Source organism: Gossypium arboreum, chromosome 11 (assembly GCF_025698485.1).
Source record: "Gossypium arboreum isolate Shixiya-1 chromosome 11, ASM2569848v2, whole genome shotgun sequence".
Lineage (NCBI taxonomy): Eukaryota > Viridiplantae > Streptophyta > Magnoliopsida > Malvales > Malvaceae > Gossypium > Gossypium arboreum.
Genome location: NC_069080.1, coordinates 15455472 through 15476173, shown reverse-complemented (window position 1 = coordinate 15476173; position 20702 = coordinate 15455472). Strand labels below are relative to the sequence as shown.

General features: G+C 31.9%; 1 pseudogene; it reads right to left on the bottom strand.

Moving 5' to 3' along the window:
- Positions 1-15856: 15856 nt before the first annotated feature.
- On the bottom strand, positions 15857-17454 carry LOC108489017 (UDP-glycosyltransferase 83A1-like; annotated as a pseudogene).
- Positions 17455-20702: the final 3248 nt, after the last annotated feature.

The following is a 20702-nucleotide window of genomic DNA, read 5'->3' as shown; positions in this document are numbered from 1 at the left end:
AGTTTGGAAATGTGATGGGTTCTAAGAGATTTATACCACTGATGATTTCCTCGTCGATTCATATTTAAAAGTAGGGTCAGCCAACAAAAAAATTTATGCGAGAACTCGTAGCATATAAAATATAATTGAAAACCTGCCCCATTTTAGCTCTCCCGTTAACAAAATTGTTAAATATCCGAACAAAAATCGAATTATTAATTTGTGTGTGTATGAATAATATTAATTTATGTAGAGAGATCAGGTGCAGTATGATCGTGTGATTATAAGTGCTATAATTGTGTGGTATGATTGTATAAAATTTTTTAGGGTTTTATTTTAGTCATTTAAATGTTAATCAAATCATGTCCACAATCATGTTTATACTTTCATTTTGGTTATTTAATTTTTAGGTCAGTTTCATTTTAGTCATCGAAAAAATCTGTTTTTAAGTCTTGATTCGAGTAAAAAATTTAAGGATTAAAAGGAAAAAGCTATAGAAACTAAAGTAATGCATTAAATATTTATCATATTTTACTTGTTTACCCCATTTAGAAAGTTCTTAAATTTTTTCAGTATTAAAAATGTAAATTCCAAAACATGAAAATCAATTAAATAAATTGTTGAAATTTTTTACCCCGATCATTTAGCCAATTTGTTACTATAATATTGAAATTAATTAATTTAATCTCCTAAAATTTAAGATTTATTTAATGTTTCCAAATTAACATCAAACTAAATATCTAATATTTAATAATTGTCACACACACAACATAAAATTACAATTATAAGGAAATAGCTGCCAGGTTTCTCTCTGAAAACCAAGAGTGCTTTCCATAGAATCCTAAAGAAAACAGTACCTGTTGTAGCTTGGGATGGAAGAGAGTGGTGGTGATGACAGAGGGAGTAGCGACGAGATCTTATTGTTGGCGGAAGAGCTTATTCAATTATTAGTTAAAAGTTCGATAAATCTACCTTCATATGTTCAATATGGACAAAAAAATCATACAATCCAGAGAGCTTTAAGGCACAGATGAAAAGTATTTGGAAAACAAGGAAAAGATTTGAGATCCAGTTGGCAGGGCAGAATCTCTTCCTAATTGTTTTTGATTTAGAAGAAGATTTGGAGACAGTTATGGAGGGACAACTGTGGTTGTTTCGTAAGCAACTTATTCTATTTGATCGATTAAATAATCCGGTCAAAAAAAGCCAGATCCGACTCAACTCGTCACCATTCTAGATCAAAATAGGTCCGTGTCTACCAGAATTTGATAAAAAAGATCTGATGCATGCCATTGGTGTTACTTTTGGAGGAGTAATTAGATCTGAAATTATTGGTGAGGTATGTCGTTTAAGAATTAATCTAGATGTGCAGAAACCCTTACATAGAGGCAGTTTTGTTTCTAGTGATATTAATTTTAAATCGTGGATCTCTTTTAAATACGAGAAGTTACCAATTTTTTGCTTTGGCTGTGGAAGAATGGGGCATGGTATCACTGATTACATCGTGTTAAGTCCTGCAGAAAAAAAATAAAGTCAGAGATGATCCTCTATACTCTATGGCATTAAAAGCTGAATCAAATCTAGTTGGAAAAGAGAGTATGAAATTAAATGCTTTTTCAAATAAGATGGGATATCAATGTTGTTGTACTGGAAACATAGATCAATCTACAATTGCTGGGCTTAGAGGTAACACAACAGAAGGGAATAATATGCAAGGAAAGTTGCCAGACGGACTACAAGTGATGGGTTTGGAGGAATTATTAAAGAAAAAGGAGATAGATTATGGAAAGTTGAAGACGGACGTATCAAAGGAAAGTATCAGTGAACAGGGAAATTCGTAACACCCCAAACCCGACCTAGACGTTATGGCCAAATCTGACATGTCACATCAGAGTGTTTTTCGAAAATTGATCCTTTCGGTAAAAATTCGTTACTAAATTTAAATCTTTTTATTATTAATTAACGAAAGTTCTCATCAAAACGTTTACCTTATTAACCATCCGTGTTATAATAAATTGATTTAAAAACGCGGAAGCTTTTTAAGTCGATGAAGTTTAAAACGCGTGTTTTAGAAAATAGTAATTGTTTTAAAAACTTGTCTTTACCTAAACTAGCAGTTCAAGAATATATATATAAACCAAAGCCCAATTAAAAGTTAAAACCACAAATGGCCTTATTACATAACCAAAAACCCAATGTGAAATTTAAATAAATCAAGTCAAAAGTAGAACATCAGCAACCGTGCAGTTACTTCTGAGTCCCTCGCGACTCCAAACCGTCTAAGGCTGAGGATTACCTGTACAGTTAAAGAAAACGGTGAGTTTACAAAAACTCAGCGTGTAGCCCCCTAGCGATCAAGCGATGAAATTGTATGCGATATGATGCAGGCATGAGCCCTATTCAAGATCGATCACATCTAGGCCTTAGCCTATACAGTAATAATATGGCCTAAGCCCAATACAGTATCAGTACAGTGTAATGCAATTATGCATCCCACCCAAATCCAGCCAGCACACCACCCTTACCAACCAACACATTATGTGGAGATATAAATCGACCCATCCAGCCAGCACACAAAAAATACAGTAAAGCTGCCAATAATAATAATGCAGTATAGTTTCCAGAAACAGTAAATGTGGCAAAGCCACCAGTAACAGTGAATGTGACATAGTCACCAGTACAGTACTTCCTTCATATCAAAATTTGAATCCTATGCAGTATGTCGTGTCATATATATTACGTGTATACAAAGTCATCCTCAGTACAATCATATACGTAAATCATAAGCATATCAGTCATTCGAAACATAAATGCATAATTGTTATTTTACCGTACAAGGATATTACGGTTATTTTATCCTACAGGGGTATTACGGTCATTTTACCCTATAAGGGCATTACGGTCATTTTACCCTACAAGGGCATTACGGTTATTTTACCTATTTTAAGGTTTCAGCTTAGATAATGACCTCTCCAGAGGTCTACAATCACCTCGAACGACACAGATAACCTAAAAAATCATAACAGTGTAAATAGGCCCAAGATCCATTACTCGGCCCAAGTGGGCCCACACGCTCATATGACCTATTTAGCCAAAATTTAGTTACGGCTATGTGACCCACATAGCCCAGTCTAATATTTATCACTTACCGCGGGTTTAATCTATTTAGGGCCCACGAGCCCATTAGGCCAACACGGCTCATTTTGGCCCAACGTGCCCATAACGGCCTAAGCCTATAAAAACACTCGTGGTGGCCTTTATAGTCTATCGCCTATGATTTTTGGGCTCGGTTTACCCCACGAGCTATCGTACGCTCGTGAGGCCTCAAATGCTGAAGTTTCAGCACTTCGACTTTTCAGCTTTTGCCGATATATAGTAAGGAAGGGTGTGGTTACATACCTGTTTATGCAACCGTTCCAAGTTCCTTAAGCGCCCAACCTATATTCAATTCCACATACAGTCAGTCTTTCATTTGTTAGTGTTCATAAACACTACAATCCCAAATCAGTACACCCACTTACCTTGACCGAAAGTGGTGTGGCTAAATACACATAGATCGATGATTAAAACGGTCACATGCTTCTCGGCGGATAACTGCATAAACCATAGATCTTATTAAATAGGACCGCTCATAGGTGTGGCCTAAATCCATGATCATCAACTCCAAAACAAGGTATCGTATTACTTTTATAGAATAGTGAGGAAAAAGGTTTTGATCGCTTCCAAAATACTTGTACTCCACCACTTCTCGTAAGAACCTAGAAACCCAACGATCCACATAAAAAACCAACAATCGGTCTTTAAAGCACAAGGAGAAAGAGGGTATTCGGCTTTAAGAAACAAAATGAGAAAACAGGCTGAACCAACAGAAGACAATACAACACATACCTTTTGCCAAGAACTTTTGCAGAAATTGAGTTAATCAACCCTCACCATAGGGCGTAGTAATAATCAACCAAGAATACCCAATAACAAAGAAAATCGAAGAAAATAGAGAAAGGCAGAGGGACAATAGGCTATTGAAAAAACTGAAAAGAAAGAATAGAATCGAGAGGAGGGAGAGGAAGCAGCCTAGAAAAATCAGTCAAGATGCAGTGGAAATAACAAAATGGGGAAAAATGAAGAAAATGGAGAACAGAAGGGGAGCAATCTCAACAGTGTTTGAGGGATGTATTCGGCCAATATAGTAAGAGAAGGAAAAAGCAGAGATACGGCCAATCAAAGTAAAGAAGAGTGCAAAATCGAAACAACCTCACAGTAAAAAACCTTAAAATGAAAAGCTAATTTTGGCTTTAAAGAGAAAGAAAAAAATACCAAAGCAAGGAAAGATGAAAGAAAAAAAATACCAAAGCAAGGAAAGATCGAAGCCCAGGTCCCAGCAACAAACGACTACCAAATCGCAGAAAAAAACCCCTGATAGCCAAATGTATAAATGCCCAAAGCCCCCATACGGCACAATTCTTCTAACTTCAAATTCCTAGATTCACTCCACCCTTTTCTCCATAATTTACTCTTTCAAATCCCCAACAACCAACATCCTATCCCTTGATCCCCTCCCCTTTTACCAATTCCACAACCACTCAATAGAGTTTTAGTCTACCACAAACACTTGCCGCCCCAAGTAGCAAAATAAATATCATTTTTCATGCAATGGGATTCGAACCCAAGCCCTCTTAGTTGCTCACCACGTCACTTGCCACCAAGCCACAAGGTCATTTTTGTGACACATTTTACCCACAAATATTTATAAGGACTACAAGCTAAAGCTAAGGTTCACTTAAGGGGAAAAACTAAAATTTTTGCAAAAGCCCAAACTTGAACCTAAGCTTCTCAAACACTCCTAAACACACCCATATCACTTAGCCAATAAAGCAAACATGTAATTTGTGTCACTTCCTTAACTAAAATATTTATGAGTAGTTTCCTAATCGCTCCCATGCTCAAAGCCCAATACTTCTAGGACCAATTTTGGGGCTTTACAGAATTTCTCAACACTAAACAAGAAGTCTAATTGGAAAAGAATAGTCCCAGTGAATTTGACAGAATTTAAAAAGAATCAAAGCATCATGGGAAAGAGGAAATTTTCAGAAGTTGATGATGGAAAAAATAACACAGGTTTCTCACATGAAGATGAAGTAAAAATATTAAAATATGAGGAAATAGTGGATCAAGCAGGAGTTTCTAGGGGTGAAAGGAATGAAAATCAGAAACAAACTATTGTCTTAAATAGTTATAGATCGGTGACTACCAATAGGCAAACCGACCAGGCACAATGAAAACCATTCGTTGGAATGTCCAGAGTCCACGGGCAAAACTGAGGCTGCGGCATTTGTTAAAGTAGCATAATCCCTATGTGGTCTTTTTAATAGAGACTAAAATCGAAAAAAAAAACATATGAAAAAAGTAAGGAGGAGCTGTGGTCATATGAATAGAATCGAGATTGAAGTAGAAGGTTCTAAGGGAGGTATGTGTCTAGCATGGACAGGAGATACTTCAGTCACTTTAAGAAGTTTCTCCAAATGGCATATTGATGTAATGATAAAAGAGAATGTCTACAAGAAGAGAGGAGGTTTACAGGGTTTTACGGCTCACCTTATTTAAAAAATAAGAATTTTTCGTGGAACCTGCACAGAAAACTAGGATAAGGTCAAACTCAACTTTGGCTAGTAAGTGGGGACTTCAATGAAATTATGTATTCATTTGAAAAAAGTAGAGGAATTCAAAGGGAACAAGGTAGAATGGAGGCTTCAGGGAGGTTTTAGAGGAGTGCCAACTTGTAGATATTGGCTATTCAGGGGTTTGGTTCACTTGGGAAAAGGGAAATTTACCGAAAACAAACATTGAGGAAAGATTGGATAGAGGAGTTGCAAACGAAAAATGGATAAATTTATTTCCATTGGGTAGTATTCAACACCTACCATATTCAACGTCAGATCATTGTCCTTTCTTTTTAAATACAAAAAGTGGTGGCGTATTCATAAGGAGTTCTGTATTTAAATTTGAGGTATAATGGACCATGGAGGAACCTCTCGAAATTGAAATTAAGGTTTTATGGGATTCATGTACAGGTACATTAATGGAGAAACTAGAAATATTACAACTACGACTGAAGAGATGGGCAAGTACTATCAGGAAAAGTAGGGAGGGACTAAAAAGAAAGCTAACTAAGGATCTTGAAGTTCTGCTTGAGAAAGAAAGGGATGATGAAAAGATAGCAAAGATCATTGATACAAAAATCCATTTAAATGTGGCGATTGATAAAGATGAAGTGTACTGGAAACAAAAGGCAAGAGCAAATTGGCTTTGGCTGGAATCGGATGAAGGAAGGGAATTACTGATGGTTCAAAAATTTGTGAGGAAGCTAATTTGTTTTTCCAGAGGCTTTTTACAACATGTGGAGTAGGTGATCCATCTCATTGTTTAAGGGACATTACTAATAAAATTTCTTCTAAGCAAAACACAGTTCTATCATCTCCTTTTATAGCAAAAGAAATTCAAATAGCGTTAAAAGGAATGTGACCTACTACAGCACCAGTACCTGATGGTTTCCCAGTATTATTTTTTTCAGAAATACTGGCATATAGTTGGTAAGGATGTTGAATCTTTCTGTTTAGGTATTTTAAATAGTGATCAAAATTTTGAGTCCCTTAATAAGTAAGATATTGTGTTCATCCCTAAAGTCCCAAATCCTACTAAATTGGCTAATTTCAGACCCATTAGCTTATGCACGGTTATTTATAAAATCGTGGCAAAAACAATAGCAAACCGTCTTCAAGAAGTCATTGGCTGTTGTATTGACAATGTATAAAGCGCATTTATCCTAGGTCGCCTTATTTCTGACAACGTGTTGTTAGCTTATGAAATCTTACATATGTTTCGAAAAAAGCACACAGAAAAGAAGAGTTACATGGCAGTAAAGTTAGATATGAGTAAAGCGTATGATAGAGTTGAATGGGTTTTCATAAAGGAAGTTATGCTACAGATGGGATTTACAGGAGAATGGGTGGGATTGATCATGAAATGTATTACTACAGTTTCTTCTGCTGTTAATATAAATGGAATGAGTGGAAGAACCTTTCAACCTTCTAGGGGGCTTCGACAAGGAGATCCACTTAGTCCATTTATTTTTCTAATATGTAGCGAGGGACTCTCAGCACTAATGTGTTTAGCTATGGGGGAGGGTTTGTTAAAAGGTGCAAAGGCAAGCAGAAGAGGGCCAGAGATTTCTCATTTACTATTCGCAGATAACTGCATTTTATTGGAGAAGCAACAAATGGGGGAGCGATGATCTTGAAAGAAATACTTGAAAAAAATAAATGTTGCTCAGGCCAATGTGTGAATTTTAATAAGTCAACAATCTTTTACAGCTCAAACACAACTGAAGATAAAAACGAAGAAATTTCGTCTTTGTTAGGAGTCAGAAGCTCAACAAATCTCTAAAAGTACCTAGGGCTTCCTAATGTTGTCGGTAGGAGGAAAAAAGAGTCTTTTCAGAACCTAAAAGAAAGTTTTCTATGCGTATTGAAGGCTGGAGTACTAGGTTATTATCTCAATAAGGAAAAGAAGTCTTTATTAAAGCAGTACTCGAGGTAATTCCAACATATGCTATGTCTTACTTTCTTCTACCTAATTCATTATGTAGGGAACTTGAGAACATTTTTGCAAAATTTTGGTGGCAAAAATGCTATGGGAAAAGAGGGATTCATTGGTGTCAATGGAAGCATTTGTGTCATTCTAAAGAAGAAGGCGGAATGGGATTCAGAAACATGGCTCAGTTCAATATAACTTTCTTAACAAAACAAGGCTGGAGGATTTTAAATAACCCAAACTCATTACTGGCGAAAGTACACAAAGCGAAATATTTTTAGGAGGTTGATTTTCTTAAATCGCGTTTAGGTAATAACAGTTCCGACATATGGCGAAGTTTATGGACGACAAAGAGTGTATTGGCAGAGAGTCTTTATTGGAAGGTCGGTACGGGTACGAGCATTTCAGTTTTTAATGATGCTCGGATTCCAGATTCCATAAATTTTAGATTATCTTCAGATAATGTTAATTCATGTGATTTTAAAGTTGCTGAATTAATCAGTAATTATGAACGAAAATGGAATAGAGAGTTGATTGTCAATACCTTTCCAGAAGTAGTGGTTGAAAAGATCCTGTGTATCCCATTGGCGAAAGAACCTCAAGCTGACTTTAGGGCTTGGAGTGGCGAATACATGGGAGAATATTCGGTTCGAAGCGCCTACAAACTATTACAAAGTTTGGATCCTAGAGCATATGCTTTACAAATCGATTACAGGGCTTTCTACAAAAAAATTATAGAGCCTAGATCTACAAAAAAAAATTATAATTACATGCTAGGAAATTTCATGGAACTATATGCCTACTCGGATAAATGTTATTCAAAAAACTAGTTAATAGTCCAACATGTCCTCGATGTGGTGAAGGAGCTGAAACAATGGATCACCTCTTTCGAGAATGTTCTATATCAGTGGCAGTTTGGAAAGCATTATCGACTGTTAAATTTTTACAGAAAATAGATTTAGACTTCGAACAGTGGCTTACCAAGGTCCTCGTTATTCAGCCTCCCTCTCATTACAAACTGTTTTGCCGTGCGTTATGGGCCATTTAGGGTGACAGAAATGCTCGAATACATGATAAAACAAGCAGATCTGGTCAGGAGATGTCAAGATTTATTCTTAGTTATTTAAAAGAAGTGAATGGTTTTGAGAACAGTACTTCCAGAGTTTCTAAGGAGATTAAAAAATGGAAACACCCATCTGATCAGATAGTGAAAATAAACTTCAATGGAGCATATAATAAGCGTAATCGTCAATTAGCTTCCGAGGTAGTTGTCAAAAATAGCGAAGGGCTCCTTCTCCTTTCATGCACTGAGATCCACCACAGAGTACTTTCCGCCTTCGCTGCCGAAGCGATTGCATGTAGAAAGGCAACCTAGATAGCACTCGACATGCAAGGGAAGGAAATCATTATAGAAGGTGACTTTTTTTCGATAATTAAGAAATGCAAGGCTAAAGGGAATGGCAAATTGCAAATAGGGGTTTTTATTCATGATAGTCATCAGTTAAAATCCAGATCTAGCAGTTTAAGGTTTGAGTATACCCCAAGATCAGCGAACGGTCTCGCACACTTATTAGAAATAGAATCATTACGAAGGGAAGAATAGGTGTACCTGATTGAAAGCGTTCCCATGTATGCCAAAAACAAGAGGAAAAACGACAGCAAGAGAGAACCAGACTAAAGCAGGAAGGAGATGGAAGAAAGGGGGGAAGTTCAAAATGGCAGATCAAAAGAATCAGTGATTAAAGCCTCCCTTGAAAGCTGGTAAAGCCATTAAGTGCGAATTGAAAGAAAAGATGGAAATGGCAGGTGGCAGAGTTATCTGATTGGGTAATAGGATGGTAGCATTTAATTGTTATTCTAGAAATTTCCTTATTATTTTATGCTAGATATTTTTCTTTCCCAGGCAAGATGCTTATTGGGCCAAAAAGTTATGCTCGGCCATTAAGTTCTATGGACTTTGTTTGTTTTTATTTTATTCTATATAAGCCCAATCTGGTTATTTGTTTAAAAAAAATTAATAATTGTCTACAAAACCCAATTTTTTTTGTTATATGTATTGAATCTTCCATGCTAAGCTAAAAGTAAAGAAAAATTCCTTACAATTAATTTAATTAATTAATTTTATCTTTCATGCCAAACAAAACTTCAAATTATTTTCATCACTTCTTTACCAAAATGAAGAACAAGAAATTAATTAATTAATTGTAAGGACTTTTCCTCTACTTTTAGCTTAGTATGAAAGATTCGAGATTATATAATCAAAAGAAATTTAAGTTTGAGTTATTTGAGTTGATTTTGTTTAGGGTAAACTGGAAACATAAAATTAAATTTTAGAATTTAAGAAATTATATTAATTAATTTCAATATTATACTAGTAAATAAGTTGACATTATTAAACGATAAAAGAATTTTCAGTTTTTGATTCAACTCATTTATGTACACTTAAAATGTTTAGTATTAGATTTTAAGATGGCCATTGATAGAGGGGTTGAAGGCATGTAAGCGGATGATGAGAATCTCCCTGGTGACTCGGGCGGGACATCAAGACTAGCCTTAGATCGTAGTGATGTCGTGTGAATAAGAAACTTCGACACAGAGAGGAGAATCTTTATAATGATTTTATGGAGACTAGTAATGACAGAGGCATGTTGGCTTCTTTCCAAGATGTATTGGTGAACGTGTGGGGCATGAATAAGAAAACCAATATGTCAGATGATGATATTGAACTGAAGGAAAGGGATGTGCTTATCGGTACAATTGATTGGATTCCATCAATTAATTTCTCTTATAAGGTGTTGTACAAACGAAGGGTTTACTTGCTTGACAAATAGAAACTATGACTAAAATGGTGCTTGATATTGTGGCAATAGTTTCAACCACAAGATCTAAGTATGCACAAAAGTAAAGACGAACATCGAGATTGTTTACGCAAATTGACCTCAATTTTCATATGCGGGGCCTTGCCTAGAGTAATGATTTACTATCTTTCTCACAGTACAAAAAATTATAGTACAGAGACTAAATTGTAAAAGTGCAATCACTATTGAGTTTTACTTTAGAAAACACTTTAGGACCCAATTAACAATTATTCAAAGGACCTAATGGTTATTTAACCATTAATGTTTCATGAGTTAGTGGATGAGATCAATCCTCTGTTGGATCTGATGCCCTAAGCATAGCATTTTTGTTAATATACACTTGTAATTTTTTACATTAATACTTTATACAATGTTCTCATATGATTTTTGCATGCAAAACAAAATAGAAGCAAATGCTGCTCACTTGTTGTCAATGTTTAACTAATACTAAGCAGTATTACGTGGTCAGATCTTAATATGAAAAGACAACTTATATTATTAGATGAACTTAAACATGTCCTTAGTTTAATAAAAAATGAGAAAAATCAATTGAAAGACTAATATGTCTCCTATCAAGTCCAATTTGGGAGATGCTTTGTTTTGGGCAACGAAGTGGATGACTCCTAGAAGATAGAGACATAGATGTGACTGACTAGACTTACAATACATTAGATTGGGCAAGAAGAATAGATCTGTTTATGGATTTATTCACTTGTGATGTTCATAATGTGGGATACCTAAATCTTGAGTGGATCATGGACTATGTATGTGTGACTTGTACACTTTGACGCAAGTAAAAACTTGAGTTCAAATAGATAAGGAACCAAAAGCTAGTCCATTGGGTGTACAACTTTTGCAGTATGTAGCATCATTCACAATAGTGGAATTCATAGCCCAAGACATGGGTAAATGATATCCTCTCATTGGCATTACATGGTTGATGAAAAGTAAACATGGCCACGAGTCTTTCACCTTTGTGATGGATGACTTGATCACTATTTGATAATGATTGACTTTTTATGAAGGAAGATATAACGGTTACCATTAAATAAAATAAGATCATATTGGGAGAAAGGATATTATCTTAAAGAGATTAAGGATACCCTATGAGGGTAACACACTTATGACAAAGTTATTGGACGAGCACTGATCGAGTTATTTTTGTAATGGTATACCTTAGGCTTAGGCTTAAGAAATAAATATATAAAATTAAGAAATAAAATTAAGCAAGAAATGAGCCTTAGACTTGGTGTTTAAATGCTAGGTTCAAGCTTCCTCTCATTTATTTTCCTTTTATTTTCAACAACCGAGGATAAAAGCCACACTAAAACAAATGTTATTTGAAGTAAATATCGAACAAGAAATAAAATTAGGCCTAATGGTTACAACACTAGTTCCCTTCCCAATTGACCCAAGTTTGAATCCCTTCTTCCTATTTTATTTCATAATTTCGTCAAGGACATTCCAAACATTAAAATACTTAAAATTAAGTGTAAAAGTTAAACAAGAAAATAGGCAATAGCCCAATGGTTAGGAATTAGCCCCTTAAGTGACTAAGGTTTGAGTCTCCTCCTCCTCCCTTTTGATTTTAATTTCAAACTCAATAAAAACTTGGGAAACTTGCATATGACACCCTTAGGTTTACAAACCCTAGAAATCAACCCAATTCTTTTCTAATTAGAATTTCAATTTGCCCTTTCCAAATCCCTTTTAAATTTTGCTTCCATCTTTTCTATTTAATCCCTCTTTCTTTTCTTTTCTCCCCTTTACATCATAATTTTATTCCATTATTGAAAATTATTTTTGCTTCCCAAATCAAAATCTATTCTCTTATTCAAGTTGTTTTCAGCTGGATTCATAACCACCACTAGAAACATTCTTAATTTTTTCCAAGAAGTGATAAGTACGCTTTAAATCTCGAAGTTTGAACTTGAATCTTTATAGATTTTCTATCTAACTATAACCTTGAGATCAATTAAACGACATTTCTCTATTTTTCATCGAATCTTTTGATAATCTTGACGAATCTTTAAAATCGTTATTAACTTTTGCATAAATGTTGTTTGAAGGACTTCATTTAAGCACCCCAGACAAAATCTAAGCACAATCAACGACGTTCGAGATCCCAAAGTCAAGTATGTGTTCTTTTACAAAGTGAATCAGGGCAAAATCGTGCCTAAGATAGGACAACACGACCATGTGCCCCTAAAACCTTAGGTTTTTTGATTCTCACACGGTCATGTCTTCACTGTAGGTTGATTTTGCAAATACCACACGACCAAAGTTTGTCACACAGTCGTGTGTCCCCTATTTTTCAGATTTTACAGGTTTTCTTCTATTTTTTAGATTTTTATAGTTTTTCCCCTATTTTTCAAATTTTACAATTTTACCATTATTTTTCAAAATCTATAGTTTTGCCACTGATTTTCAGATTTTATAGTTTTGCCCTTACTTTTTAGATTTTACAGTTTTGCCATTATTTTTCAGATTTTATAATTTTACCCTTATTTTTTAAAATTCATATTTTTGACTCAAAATTTTATGAATTGATCAGATTTTCCCGTGAATAAGTTTCGAATTATTGTTATTATTTTTAATTATACAATTAGGTCCCCTGATGATATGAAATATGTTAAAATCCATGATTGATCGAACTAATGCGATATTTATTTGTATATATATAATTGCATGAATTATGAATAGTATATGTTATTATTATATCTATGCTTGTGATTTTATGAACAACGTGTCCTATGTTACTGTTAACCCGAATACATGAAAAGTATGACTTTTGTTACTAAATTTTCATGTGTTAGTCCAATAATTTCTATCATACTTGATCTGTATTAAATATGTCACATTGCATTGCATGGGATAGAACGATATGATCAAAGGAAGTCTGGCAGTCCTGCATTAATTAGTTTTACTATGCACCCAGAGATATGGCAAATTCCATTTGCAGGTACTGCAGTGTATCCATAGCCGAAAGCATATTCCAATTGCAGGTTTCATCTACAGGAACTATTTCTGTGAACCCACAAACGAAAGCAAAATCCAACTGCAGGGACTTGTTGTGTGTCCACAGCCAAATGGCAGTTATTATCTGCAAGTAGTGATATATCCACATCCCGGTGTATTGGAGAAAGGAGTTCTAGGAAACTCTCATTATGGTGTCTAGCAGTGGGGTAGGATATATTTTGTTTAAACCTGAAATTGTATGGCATCTTATATGGGGTGTGTGTGTGAAAATATACATGTGCGTATGAATATGATTATTATGGGCAAATCTGAGAAATCGGTTGTTCTAAATACGGTTATTATGAGTTATTATACTTTGATGATGATTGCATTGAAAAATCGATACTCTGTACAGAATTGCTATCTATGATTATTTTATGCAATGTTATTTGATATGCCTTAACAACTGTTCGTATTGATTTTATTGTAAATAAACTCACATTGAGCGTAACCTACCAGGTTAGGACGCGAGTGCAACATTAGGAGGAACTCGACTCGATTTTAGTTGAAATATTTCTTTATTCAGGGATTGTAATATTTTATTTAAATCGTGGCATGAGACTTAGGTTTTGGTTTTATTTATCATGCATGACATTTTATTTGCATTTTTAAGATATTATGCTATGATTATTAATTAGTATACATGAACCCCAGTTTTCCTTAAAATAAAACAGTTTGTAACTTATTTTTTTAATGAATTAAACAAATGTTTTAAATGAACTCTTTTCAACATTTTGAATTTGGGTCTAACGTCTAGGCCGAGTTGGGGAGATTATGTTTAGAGAGTTGCTACCCCTTTATATAGCCTAAGCCTCTCTCATGCTTTGTTAGATGTGGGATTCTCCTAGGGTGTTACAGTGTTAATATTATATATATTACTATCTAAACATGTTAAATTATTTAAATATACTTATTAAATTATTTATTATTAGATTTAAATTTTGACAGATTTTTATATTTATTAAGATTATAATTAATTTAAACATTAAGTAAATTCGTTCATCGCATAGATAAAGAAACTAATAGTGTAAATATCACCAGCAATACAATAAATTTGGAAAGTCTAAGTTGTTGGATAGTTCACACGCTGACAAGTGACATTATTGATTACCTGACAGTTTAATTTTTCAATATTTCAATTGGTGGGTCTCGCTAGTATTTAACCATTTTAATTAATTAAGTTTTGTCAATTTGAAAATCTTAAATGTTTTTCTATTAAATTATAGGAATTATAAAATTCTTTAGTAATCATACATAATTGTGATAATTTGATGCAAATTTATCTAAAGTTTAATAGATAAATACTAAATTTTAAAAATTAGAAAACAATGGCATTAAAAAAGTTAAGGAAAAAAATTGTAAATAGTTTTTATTCAAAATTTACCAATTTTAGGCAAATATAATTAATATTCTATTGAAATTTTAAAATAAAAAAATCGAATTGTATTTGTTAAAAACAGATAATAAAAATATTTATTAAATAAAATATAAAAATAATAATTTATAATATCTAAAATTTTGTTATGTCAAAAAAATGTTAATGATATACTAAATATATATTATAACGCTTAATTACATTTTATAATTTTTCATCTAATCGAATTAAATGTTTGTTTCTTTTCTTTTCTTTTCTTTTCTTTATCATATTATTTTTGAAATTTTACGACTTTAAATAATTAAAATATATTTTAATTAAAACATATAATTAAACTTATGCATTTCATGAAATAAAAAATAGTTTATTTAAATGGTGAAGAATGGAGGACTTAATTTTAATAAAATTAAATTACTTGGTTAAGAAATTTTAGTTAGAATAAAAATATGGAATTAAGATTAAAACCTTAAATAAAGTATCTATTAGTCTAGGTAGGCTTTGGATGAGTGTTAATATTCACCAAACTTTCCAACTCATAATTGGTAATTCAAACTAAATTTTATTCTTTTTAAACATTTTCTTTACTTTATAATTACGATTATTTCTAAATTCAATAGCTGTTTAATCTTACCTACCAAAAACATTCAACTCTCAGTTTTTTTTTCCATGTTTAAAATTTTAATATTAATTCTCAAATATATATTGAATGAGTAGTAAATTTAGACTTACAGAAAAGGCCAAAAACGGTTATAGATTTTTAAAAAAAAATAAAATCCCTGTATTTGTAGTAAATATGGAATTTTGTCCCTAGAAATTTAATTATTCTATTTTTAAAATTTTAAAATTTGAGTCGAACTATTAACACTGTTAAGATTATTTTGTTAAATTTAGATTTATTACAACGTTAATTTTTTAGTTGCATTACTACCATGTGAATTTTTTATTTTAAACTATCACACCAACAAATTTAAAAAAAAAAAATTATCCGTGTTAACAAATGCACTTAAATTTTAAAATCTAAAAAAAGTAAAGAAATTAATTTCTTGAAAATAAAAATATAAAAACTAAAATTTAAATTTGTAAATAGTATAGGTACTTTATCTACGATTTCAACCAGTCGACAAAATTCTTGAATGTCTTATCAGAATTCCCACCTTCACCGATACTTTTCGTAACCATTTGCTTCAATTCAACAGCTCTTGTTTTGAAATCTTCATCACCAACCAATTGTTCCACCTTGGTTCTTATCTCTTCTTTTCTAATGGTCCCTCTTTCATCCCTTCTAAGTTTAAATCCAACCTTCCAAATATCATAAATGTAACTCTCATTCAGAAACTGGTCAGAAAAGTATGGCCAACATAAGAAAGGCACCCCATTGCTTACACCTTCAATGGTGGAATTCCACCCACAGTGACTTATAAAGCAAGCAATGGAGGAATGACCCAAAACTGCTACTTGCGGTGCCCAACTAACGATCTTACCTTGATTGCTCACTCTTTCTTTAAACCCTTGTGGGTAAAACTGGTGTTTTCCTTTGATAATATCCTCTCTTACTACCCAAAGGAATGGCTTCTTGGTGAGTTCAAGTCCCAAAGCTAACTCTTGGAATTGGATTTCGTCAAAAACTGTAGAACTACCAAATGCGACATATATAACTGAACCAGGTGATTGTTGATTCAGCCACTGCAAACAAGTCGGATCCTCGGACCAAAAATTCCCTGATAAGTTTCCGAACCGATTAGCTGCTGAAAGTAGGCCTATGGGTAAGACTTTGGGAACCAAGTTGCACGCTTCTGGCTCCAACTCCAAACTTGAGTTACAAAGTATCCAATCTGCTGTTTCCACAGCTTTGTTGTTTAGCCTTAAAAAATCAAACATAAATTTTTGTGTTGAAGGAGAGTTACCAAAGCTAAGCCATGCAAAATTCATTGGCTGTATAACAGGCGTCATTGGTGACAACTGAAACATCTTATGTTTCATAAGTGGAGTGCCTGCAAAAAGAAATTTATATATTCATTGATAAATCATTTTTAATATTTTCTTTTTTGACGTTATTCAGGAGTCCAAAACACATTTTGTATGGACTATTCTGGAATTCACTCACTTAAAAATGAGATTAGCGTCTTACCATTGGCATCAATCAATCCATCTTCAATAAGCTTGGGGATACGAAGGAAGAACATTAGCTGATCGACGCGGGCCACAAGCCCGCTGTAGGAATCCCCTGCTCCGCTGCAACATCAAACGCCAACCCCAGGCTTATATCAGCTAAAACGCATGAAATCTTATCATCATCAGATCCATTAACCTTATCAATTAACTCCTTCAGTTGACCAGGCATAACCTGGCATAATCTTTCAGTTAAATTCCCTATCTGATTCCTATCTTCCCCATCTTCCAAACCATCGGGGACTGAAACTAGATGAAGTAAGCCATTTTCATCCAGCTTCTTGCCCAAAGCATCGATGACTCTCTTGTGATTAAACTCGGTGTTAACAAAGCTGATTTTGATGCCTTGTTTTGCTAAATTTTGGGAGAGTTCCATGAAAGGAATAACATGACCTTGTGCTGGATATGGTACTACCAAAAGATGTGGATTCCCCATTTTCGAAACTAAAGTTTTTTATAACTTAGAGCTCACACACTGATCTATTATTTATAGGAACAACTTGGGGCCAATACCCATTTCCATTGCTATCCAAGTAGAATTTAAAACGTGTTCATTTAAGCTTTACTTGATTAAGTGTGAAGGAAATTTGATCGGTAGAGTTGAAAAATAGATAAAAAAATAGAATATTTAAAAATACATAATTTTGAATTAACATACATATATCATTTATTTTTTCTTTCATCTTTTAATTTAGAATGATTGATTTTTATGCATTAGAATAGAAAATAATTATTCTTTCAATTTTTTTCCTCTTACTTTTCTTCTAAACCAAACATACTCACAATTGATTTTCTTTTCACTTTTCCACTCTCTTTTCCTTTCTCTCTACCTTTTTTACACAACCAAACACATCATTAATTTCGTTTTTAGTGTGATTTCAAAATAAGATTATAATGTAAAATATGAATATATAAATATGTTAAACACAATTAAATTATTTATTAAATTTTTTACATTAGAAGAACCTTAGACTTCACCTCCTCCTACACATGGTGTTGTTAATTGAATTTGGCTTTGATTGGCGTATAAAGATTGGTAAATAGAATTGTTGGAAATTTGGCTCTGTATACAATTTACTAAAACAACAATAAATACTATAAAAATAACTTAAACCAAATTAAAGATAAAATATTAATATGGTTCGATTTTTAATTTACTTTAATCGAATTATAGAGAATGAATGAGATTGAAGCAATATATATGCTTGGAAGATAGGAGTGAACAATGATTTGTTGAAATAGTACCCTGGCCCTCAAACAGGTTTGTCTAGTTGGAAGTGTTTCATTTTACTGGTTGGCAGAGGTATGCGGGGTCGCTGATTTGCCTTTTGGATTGTACGATCGTTAAGCTGAGCGTTTCGGTGGTGAAGACAATGAAAAGAAAAAAAGTACTTTTTGGCTGTCATTTTAATTTCTTTTACAAAATGACTTTTCACACTTCACCCACTAATCACTTGTTCCCAAAAATTATTCTGCTCCTTCTTTCCTGCAACCTCTTTTTTTCCTTTTTTAAATAATGTCATTTTTGGTCTTTTAATTTTATAAAAAAATTATTTTAATATTTTATTTAATTTTTTGTCATTTTTAATTCTTAAACTTATAATTTTTTGTCAAATCACCCTAAAATGGATGGAGAAACTAATGTTTGTTAATTTTGTTGACATGGTATCACGTGGATTGCCATGAAGATGTATCAACATTTAATTAATTTTAAAATTTTAAAAATTTTAAAAATATTTAAAATAATTTTAGTAATTTTTAATTTTAAAAATGGTTTTATAATTTTAAATTTTAAAAATTAATTAAATGCTTATGTGGCAATCCACATGTATGCATCATTCACAAAGTTAAAAATTTTAACTTTTCATTTCTTTTGGGTGATTTGACAAAAAAAGTTTAAGAGCTAAAAGATAAAATTTTAAATAGAAGTTTAAAATAATTTTTTGTAAAGTTTGAGGGTTAAATAAGTTATTACACATTTTTCTATTGTCTTAAGTTTGTTTAATTTAGGTATTTTACTTTTTATTAATTTATCTTTTAATAAAAGTAGGAAACAAAAGTAAAATAAAAAGAAATAGGTATTTATTTTTAAAATAATTAATTAATTAGATTATATATTTAAATTTTAAAAATATATGGTGGGGAGACAGGGCATTAAATGTTTGGGAAAGAGAAAAAAGATAAATTATAAAGTTGGTCACTTAATGTTTATAAATTTTCATTTTAAGCATAAAAAAGTTACAATATAGACATTGTCATTATATACTATTATCATTTTAGTTATTGTCATTATATATTTTTATCATTTTGGTCACTCATTGATAATTTTTGTTAGATACACTTAATTTAGTTACCCAACTTTAATATGTTTTTATTTTAGTCATTCATTTATCTTTTTTAATTTCTTTTATTTTTTAAGAATTAATTTTAGTTTTTCTTTCAATAAGGGAAAATGGGGTTAGAAAAATCATTTTATCTTTTTAATTTTTTCTTTTTAGAATTAATTTTAATTTTTCTCTGTAAAAGAGATACAAAGATTACTTAACTTTTATAGGAAAACTTATGAGGTTATACAAAATACACTATATTTTTAATTAAATAAATCGAGTCTTAATTATACAGATTAAATCATTTTATAAAAATTATACTTTAATATATAAATGATTTCAATTAAATTATTGTACAAACTCCAAATTAATTAGAATTAAATTTAAATATACTGAGTAAATTTTTGCTCAAAATATACTATATGAAAATTTCAAGACTTAATTTATTACTTTTATATTTTGACAAAATGGGTCTATTTTATGTAAAATTCTTTTAATATAATGTATTTTTAACAAAAATTATATTAAATTTAGTTTGAATTAATTTAGAGTTTGTATTAAGAATTAAAAACATTTTTATATTTTATAATTAAATTTACATAAATTATTTTTGATATATAATTAATTTTATTTTAAAATAAAAAAACTTATCAAATTTGATTTAATATAGACCAATTGAATAGATCAAAGCTTGAAGAGACCTTATTATTATTCATGGAGTAAAGCAACACATTTTTAAAAATTTTAAAATTTTAAAATTATCTTATATTATTATCTAAAATAATTTTAAATTTTTAAATTTTAAAGAGTTTTCTATTTTTCACAACTTTTTAGATTTTTAATTGAAAAATTAACTAATTGCTGACGTGGCCTACACATGAATTGCCACTTGTATACCATGTCAGCAAAGTTAACATCGGTTAACTTTTGTGTCTATTTTAGAGTAATTTGACAAATAATACAAATTTAAAGACAAAAAAAAGAAAAAAATTAAAATTAAAATTAAAATATTTTTTTTTATAAAATTAGAGAACCAAAAAAGCCAACCCTCAATTTAAACTTTCAAATCCCAACTAAATTTTTAACCTTAACCTTCAACTATTAAAGAGCCTAACCTTTAACTCCCAACTAAATCTTTAATCCTAACTTTCAATTATAAAAGAGCTTAAGCCTATCTCTCAAGTAAATCTGTAACTCTCTAACCTTAACTCTCAACTATAAAGAAGCCTAGCCTTTTAACTCTCAACTAAATCCCTAATCCTAACCTTAACTCTCAACTATAAATAAGCCTAGCCTTTTAACTCTCAACTAAATCCCTAATCCTAACTCTCACAAATAAAAGAGCCTAATCCTAATACTATCTCTAGCTCTAAAAATAAAATTAAAGAA